At 48.1% G+C, this 8,497-nt stretch overlaps 1 protein-coding gene across 4 annotated transcripts in view; it reads left to right on the top strand.

Moving 5' to 3' along the window:
- The first annotated feature begins 1,962 nt into the window (after positions 1–1,962).
- SPIN1 (spindlin 1) overlaps positions 1,963–8,497 on the top strand; it is an 81,809-nt gene continuing 75,274 nt past the window's right edge. For 2 of the 4 annotated variants that reach the window (XM_088838185.1, XM_055427528.2), the window contains exon 1: positions 1,963–2,089. The gene's annotated coding sequence lies outside the window, so the exon portion shown is untranslated. The remainder of the gene's footprint in view (positions 2,090–8,497) is intronic. The other 2 variants (XM_055427527.2, XM_055427530.2) reach the window with 2 other exon arrangements.

Below are 8,497 nucleotides of genomic sequence, written 5' to 3'. Positions count from 1 at the left end.
TGGGACATCCCATGGACAGAGGAGTTTGGGGAGCAACAGTCCATGGAGGGTCGAAAAAGAATCAGGCAGGACTGAGCAACTGAACAACAAATACCTTCCTTGTACCAGAAGGTACAGAGAGATCCTTATCACCAGAAACAAGGAAATCAGGCTGAAAAGCCTGTATAAACAAACCTTGTTAATTTTAAATTTATTATCCCAAGGCCAAATTCTGTTTAGATTTTTCACTAATCGAGCATCCCAACCCTATCTGGTCAACTCCTGACAAATTTATTTTTTGTCTAAAAAGTATAAAATCTGCCTGCTTTGGCCACCCCATATATCCAATTTCTGAGACCTATACGTGTATGCATTCAAATTTGTTTTTCTCCTGCTAATCTGTCTTGTGTCAATTTTGCCCCACCGCCTAAGAACTCAAGAGGGAAATTTCTCCCTTTCCACTACTGTCTGGGTCATAAACATTGAACATTATGGAAAGTTAATTTCCCAACGCTTTCTCATTGGTAAGTACAGTGACACACTTTTGTATATCTGTATCTAAATTGGTCCTCTAGTTGGCCTGTGAACTTGCAGTTCTTGCCAAGTGTCATCTGAGATGAGCACTTTAATTGTTCCAACAGGCACGTATCAATCTTACTTGGAAGAAAAAGGTGCCAGCAAAATCCCACAGAGTAATGGTAAGTGACAATTGGGCTGCAGGTTACGATGGACAGAGCGCTTTCCAATAATACGTCTGTCATTTGACCCGACAACATTTGGGCAGGCGAAGCTTTTCGCATTCTAGGAACCACGTCCGCCCAGTGACTGTGGAGGACGCCAGAGTGGTGGTGGGGCTGGGGGAGGGGAGGGCACCGGGCAAGTGGGGGAGGGAAGTGCTGGGTGAGAGTTGAGGGGGTATGCGGACGAGGGGAGAGGAGAGCGCCAGTCTTGGGATTGAAGCAGGTAGAGCTCCAGGCTGGGGTGCGGGGTAGGGATTCAGACCCCGGGTACGGCCTGCAGGCATTGCACTCCGAAGGAGTCAAAACTGTTCCGGACTCTTCCTTGCTTTCCCCCTCTTCCTGCAACCAACCAACCTGACATTCAAAGGGCGTCTTGGGTGAAACAGAAGGCAAACAAGTTCGCCAGTGACCGTGAGAATGCCTGGCTCCTGACTTCTGCGGAAAGTCGAGCGAGTTGGCCAGTTTGTGGAGGCGGCGGAGTACGGACAAGGAGGGAGTGCGTTGTCAAGCGCTGCCAGGCTCGTCCTCCCCCGCCAGGTAGGGCAGGTGAGTGGGCGAGACCCGAATTTCGGCCGCGGTGGCGCAGTGCGGCGGTGGGGCCCGATCGGGAGGCCCTCGGCGCTGGGTGCTGCGTTTCCTCGGCCACCACAGCTCTGTCAGCGGATGGCCTTGTCACTGTACTCCGCTTCTTCCAAAGGGGAGGCGTGTGCAACGCAGATCGACTTGCTGCTTAAATTCAAGGACAGGGAGGATCAGTCAGTCGGTGAAAGCCCTCCCTCCCCGCGAAAACGAAACTTCTAAGGATGCCAGACTTCCGGCGATACTCGCGCCGTCCCCGGTCCCCGGCCTCTGGGCCCTTAATGCCGCCTCTCGGCGCGCAGCTGGGACCCAGCCAGGCCCCGCCCCCAGGTGAGAGCCGCGCCCGGCCCCTCCCCGCTGCCAGGCCCCACCCCGGCGCCAGGCCCTGGTCCGCTGTGCTTGGCTACCAGGTGAGCGGTGCCAGGCCCCGCCCTGCTGCACCATCAGGCCCCGCTCCACCCCCGGGCCCTCCTTTATTCGGTCCCGCCCCGCCGCCAGGTGAGCAGCCTCAAGCCGAGTCCTGCCGCCAGGCCCCGCCCCCTGTCCGCTAGGCCCCGCCCTCCAACTGGGGCGCCTGCGCAATGCAGCCCGTCGGGCCCGGGCCGGGCGGCGGTGCCGGTGCAGTCGGCGGGCGCAGTGCGCGTGCGCCGTGCGGTCGGGGGCGGGCGGCGGCGGCCGCGGAGCGGAGCGGGGGCGGGGCGGCGCCGTCTGGCTCGGTCGGGCCGGGGCGGGAGCGCGGCGCGGGACGGCCGGGCCCAAGGGCTGCGGACGGCGGCCTGGGAGGCCAGCAGGTGAGGCCTGTGCACCGCCGGGGAGCGGGCGCCGCAGCGGGGCCGCGGGCGGGGCGCGTTGAGGGGCGGTGGCGCCCGGGGAGCAGCGGGCCGCGGCGCATTGTCCGGGCGGCGGGCGGCGCCTGTACAGCGCCCCCTGCCGGCCGGGCTTCGGGCGGGGGCCTCGGGCTCGGGCCGCGCGCCTTTGTTCGCCGCCCCCGCCAACATGGCCGCCGCCCCCGGCCCGGCCGGCCGGCCCCGCGCGCTTTGTTCGGGAGGCCTCGGCGCTGGAGCGGGCGGGGGGCGCGGGGCGGCCGGGCCCGGGGAGGGGGGGCAATGCGGCGGGCGCTGGCGGGGGGGCGGGGCGGCTGAGTGTTGCATAACCGGGCTGGGCGGGGGAGGAAGGAATGGGACCCTCGGGGCCTGAGCGGGCGGTGTAGCAGTCCCCTGGGGCGGGCGTGGGGGCTGGTCCCGCGGGTGGTGGGAGGGGATGTGGGGGGGGAGGGGAGCCGGCCCTCGGGGCGCGGGGAGGGGCTGGGCGGAGGGCGGAGGGAGGTGGGGGTGGGAAGGGGGACTGGTCTCCGGAGCTGGAGGGGCGCTGGAACCGGACCACAGAAAGGGGAGGGGGTTCCCCGAGATCGGGACCCTCCGGAGGCCTGGCGTTGCTCTCCTACCCAGGGCTGTGTACCTACGACGGCGTGACCTCCCGGGTGGCTGCCGGGGTTCTGCAGCAGTGGGCTTGGCGGAGAAGGTGGTTTTTCGGGGCTCTCGGTACCCCCCCCATTTCCCCCGCCCCCTTGGCTGCCTGTCCACGCGCCCTGGGCAGCTCTGCGCGGGACTGGCCGACGGCGGGCGTTTCTGCACACGCACACTCAAACACACACACACTTTTCTTTTTCATCACGAGTGACCTTGAGCGCATTCCGCAAGCATTTGCTGAGATTAATCGCACGGCGCGGAAACTGCGCAGTGCCTACGGTTTGACTCTGTTCATCTCTCCTGTTGGGGATGCGTTGTCGACTTTACCGGATTGAATTTTAGTGGTGGCCTCAGCCATAAATGCCACGAAATAGGCACCCCAAATCTGTTTACGCAGTTGCTTCACGCTTATTTGCTTTTTTTTATGATTTGTGGGTTGGGATTTCTGGTTTTGGAGAGGGTTTTCCATGCACGTTGAAGTAGCAAATACAGATCTGCTGTACGTCATAAACCAACCCTCAATACATTTAAGTGTTAAAGGATTGCGCTGTGTAACATGACTTCTGCCAAAGACGACATACCTCCCCAAATGCGAATTCCTATATAACTTCTGTTGGAATTTTCTGGAAGGAACTCTGCGGTCTGAAGGGATTGATGGAGAGTACAGTAATTGCTTTCTACATAGCTTTCGTAGGAAATGAAAACTAAACCTGTACTTGAGGGTGTATGTATATAGCAGGACAGATTGAGTTTGTTAACGTTCTTAGAGGTTGTGAACTTTTAAGAGGCTGTGAAATTTCAGATGAGGGTCAAGTGAGATGAGGAAGCGTCTGCCCTTCCCCCAGTCCTTGGATCAGAGGCAAATACCAAAAAATTGTAGATAACAATTTACAGAACCTTTGTTATCAGACTTGATTTGTTGTTCAGCAGCTAACTCGTGTCCGACTCTTTTTGTGACCTTATGGACTAACCTACCAGGCCCCTGTGTTCATGGGATTTGACTTGTTAATTACATGTAAAGGTCGTTAAATGTTTGCCAGAATCGTCGGTAGTAGGTATGTGTTTCTTGTGAGAAAATAGAATTTCTTTGAGTAGCAAAATGGTTACTTCAAAATGCTGTGAAATGAGTTAAGGAAAGAGAGCTTCAGTCATCTCTATGATTAACTTAGAATTTTTTTTCAAAAAGATTTTCGATGATCCCCAGAGTTTTGATAGTACTGTTTCTTTATTTACTAGTTCAGAACACAGCCATAATATTTACTTTGTTTTGGGTATATGTATGAAGCAGCATTTAAGGTGGTATTCTTTGTGACACTCATGCTAAGAAATTCTACAGGAAAATCAAAGGAGTCCTTGGTCACCTTAGTTTGGGAAACAGTGCATGTTCTTTTCCTTTTCCCCCAGGGTCACAATTCACAGTATCCGGTTAGTGGTGCTGAGAAATAGTACTAGCATTATTTTCCATAGTTGACCTTAAATACTTTGTCTTTAGTGTAATATCTAGTAACACTCATGAAATATAGGTAACAGCGAAATGTTGGTCATTGGTGTCCTTCCAGGTAATGGTACCATTCTCATGAATCGTGGAGTGGAAGGTTGATGTGATCTTTGTTTGCCTGTGCATCCTGTGGGAAAGAGTACCTCAGATTTGACTCTTACGGTATTGATATAATTATGAGCTATTTGAAATCTTAACTAGAAGAAATTTAATCATGCAGCGATCTCTCTTCCCAATGACTTACCTGATTGTATACAGTTAAACTCCATTGGCTGTACTCCTTAATTGTTAGCATTTTTTCCTCTGGTATGTTCAGTTCAGTCGCTCAGTCGTGTCCGACTCTTTGCGACCCCATGAATTGCAGCACGCCAGGCCTCCCTGTCCATCACCAACTCCCGGAGTTCACCCAAACTCATATGCATCGAGTTGGTGATGCCATCCAGCCATCTCATCCTCTGTCGTCCCCTTCTCCTCCTGCCCCCATCCCTCCCAGCATCAGAGTCTTTTCCAATGAGTCAACTCTTCTGCATGAGGTGGCCAAAGTATTGGAGTTTCAGCTCTAGCATCAGTCCTTCAAATGAACACAGTTAGAAACACATAAAAAGGATACTACTGGGGTGGATTATTGCAGAGATTAAAAATAACAGTGTTGTTGGATATTTCGTTTGGATTAGAATTCTACTTTGTTGCGAAAAATATATCATGGAAATACTTCCTTATATTTATTAGATGCTTAATTGTGTTTTTTTTCTTTCCTTTGAACAAAAAGAAATTGGAAATGGGGAGTCCATTTGAAAAAGATGTGAGCTCTGGAGTTGGACGTGGAGATCGAATGGCCTTCAACTCTGAAGAGTCTGGGTTGAAATCCAACCCCACTCCTTACTGGTCCAAAGCCACATACCTGATTGATCACATAGCCCTTCTAAGCGCTACTCCTCTACTGTAAGCTGGGATGAGCCGATCGTGTAAGGCCACTACAGTAGTTAAATGCAGTGGCTGTGTCGAGCTCCCAGTACAGCCCTGAAATGCAGCAGCTGGTGCCAGTCGTTGATTTCCTTCTCCATGCTTTTGAACTTTGCTCCAGTTATTAGCATTTTTTTTCAACAATAGGTTGCTTAGTTGTGCTTGTCCTCTATTAAATTTTTAATTAAAACTTTTATTGGGTGCTTATTTACGGCTTTAAAATTGCCATAAGTCAGATTTGGGCATGACATATGAAGATGTGCCCTTAGAGACCTTACAGCTTGGTAGGGAAGATACCCAGGCATATGGTGAGACATCTGGGGAGAGAAGGTGATGTTCCTGCAGGGTTAAGAAGATAGGTTAGAGGAAAGCAGTCTAGATGAAGGAACAAGAGGAGCAGAGTCATGAAGAGTGTTAGACCATTACAATCAAAAGTTTTGCTGTGTTATCTGTCACTCCCATGTGAGTGATTCCTAGGGCTTTTGGATATCATAAGTTCCCTGTGGGTATTGACCATACACCTGCTGACACCACTTAAGTTTGACATGATCAGTCTGTCTAGGAATGAATTTGGGGCCAGATTTTAAATAATTGAACATATCACATTAAAGTAGTTGCTGTTTTTTTCTAAGGGTGGTGGTGGTGGTGGTGGGGTGCGGGGAGCCATTGAAAGGCATTAAACCTTCTGATAGATGGATTGAAGGAGTCTACCAGTGTTCCAGCTCAAGTTTACAAGGCTGTTGAATAAGGATAAAATAATTTGAAGCAAAGGCAGTTTGTCTGGAGACACTGAAATGTTAAATGTGCTGACTTTTTTGGGGGTGGGGTGTGTGATAGAGAAAGGATCAATTCATCATGGATATTGTTTTATCCAAATGTTGAGAGAGTAAATAAAGAGACTAATGAAGTTTTTAAATACCACTTGAAATGTTTTTAGATTGTAGTAATAAAAGGCAGGACAACTTTTTAAACTTAGATTATATTTGTTTGCTTATATTTGTTGTTCAGCTTGCTTACAGTTACATCGTTATAACTTAGGTTTAATATTTGGACTTGTCTGCAAATGATCTACGTATTTATTTATAGATGGTCTATATACTTATAGACATGTATGTCTATATGACCTACTTATCCATATATTAACTACTGCTGCTGCTGCTAAGTCGCTTCAGTTGGGTCCGACTCTGTGCGACCCCATAGTCGGCAGTCCACCAGGCTCCCCGTCCCTGGGATTCTCCAGGCAAGAACACTGGAGTGGGTTGCCATTTCCTTCTCCAGTGTGTGAAGTGGAAGGTGAAAGTGAAGTCACTCAGTCGTGTCCGACTCTTCGAGACCCCGTGGACTTCAGCCCACCAGGCTCCTCCGTCCATGGGATTTTCCAGGCAAGAATACTGGAGTGGGGTGCCACTGCCTTCTCTGATATATTAACGAGTCATATCTGAATTAATATTCCTAGCATGAGTTTTAGGTCTTGACACAAGGGTACGAATGTTCTTTTCCCTGTGTACAGGGTTGATTTGTTACTGTGTACTTCCTTCTGCTCTCTCTAGGGTCACTGTGGACCTTTGGAATTTTATGCCTTCAGTGTGTCCTAGTCAAGCACTCATCGTCATTTTTCCTCAGCTTGTCCTCGTTTGGTCGTGGCTTGGTCCTTTCAAACTCGTTTTCTTCCCTTGGATGTGACCCTGTTAACCTTTGAACTGTTTCTTGCTTATGTTACAAGGTGTCTGAGACCCACTTTGTGCTTTTTCTGCCCAGTGTCTATCAACCAGTTCTTTTAGCTCTTTTTATCAGGCAGTGAGTGGAGTTTAGATACCAAAATCTGGTGCTGTGTACTTACTGCCACTGAGAGGCTCTTGCTGTCATTGGACAGACTTGGGAAATACTAGTTTTGATTTTGTGTTGCTAGTTCCAGTTCGCATTTAACTTCATAGGGTTTTTACTTTGAGTTTATTCTTCTCTGATGTTAAAAATTTGCATTCTTATTAACTTTCCTTTATCCTACAGTATAAACATAGTAGTTCGAAAACTTTTTAACAGTAGAATGATTGTAGGTTTCTGTTTTATTCCCTTTGTTTTAAAAATGTTCCCATTCTGAATTATAGAATCATTTGAAGACATTTTCTCTCTGATTTTGTAATCAATTTGATTATTAGTTTGGTTTATTTGAATGAAATCCCTAACATTTAAGGATTGCTTTAATCTTTTTCTGAACGTATTTTTTTCACTGTGTAAAACATTTATATAGTTCCAGAGTCAAAGCTGCATTATAAAGGTGTGTTCACATTCTCCCTTCTTTTCCTATCTCTAAACTGTTCTCCTGTTCCATTTTTATTTCTGGTTTATTTGTCCACTTATTTTTGAAATATAAGGAAACATTTTTTTACCTGCTTTTCTTTAAAAAAAAGTTTGTGTATGCTTTTGTTTCCAAAAAGCTTGTATACACAGTTGTTTCTTTCTTCTTAGTATATTCTGGAGATCACTTCATATACACTTTTATATTCTTGGTATGTACTCTTGTGCTCGTAGTTCATTTCCTAAATATAGATACAATGTTTATATTCTGCTGCTGTTAAAAAATTACTACAGTGAATAACCTTGTTTGATACATTGTTTTGTATTTGATCAGGTATAGTTTCAAGATAGTGAGATTGTTGGGTAAAAGGTAAAAAGTCTGTATTATAATTTCTTAGTGTCAGAAATTAAACCTGTTTTTTAAAAAAAGGCAAATCTAATTGTATCACCGTTTACATGAAACTCTCAGTGGCTTCCCCTTGCTTTAAGGACAGCGCTTCATAGCAGGCCTCAAGGGTGTGCATAATTTTTATCCTCTGGGGCCTTGACCTCACCTGCACTGCATCTCCCTTTGCTCCAGCCATGCAGGTGCTTCTCATATCTCCAGTGCCCATCATCATCTCCGCCACTAGGGGGCGTGGCACTTGTTCTTTCCCTCTTCCTGGAATGCTTTTCTGTCCAAATTTCTGTTCTTCTTAGTCTGCCTTCCTTGTCTCAAGCATCACTTTCTGATGAAAGCTGTTTTGATGAAAGTGTTTGTAAATTTTATAATAAAGGTAGAATAGAGAATCTCCATATATCCATCTCTTGCTTACAGTAACCATCAGTTTTCTGAAGGTTTTGAAGTTTTTTCTTGACTTTCCTCAAGTCCTTATATTAGAGACATTGCTGTCCTTCCAAGTGCTTATCAAAATTACAGGGTTACTTTTGTTCACATGATTTAACGAGTTTTGTTTTCTCAAAAAGGCTGAGCT

The sequence above is a fragment of the Moschus berezovskii genome, chromosome 7 (genome assembly GCF_049115385.1).
Source record: "Moschus berezovskii isolate FMDL1 chromosome 7, NW_MosBer_1.0, whole genome shotgun sequence".
Lineage (NCBI taxonomy): Eukaryota > Metazoa > Chordata > Mammalia > Artiodactyla > Moschidae > Moschus > Moschus berezovskii.
This window is presented reverse-complemented; position numbering and strand designations above follow the sequence as displayed.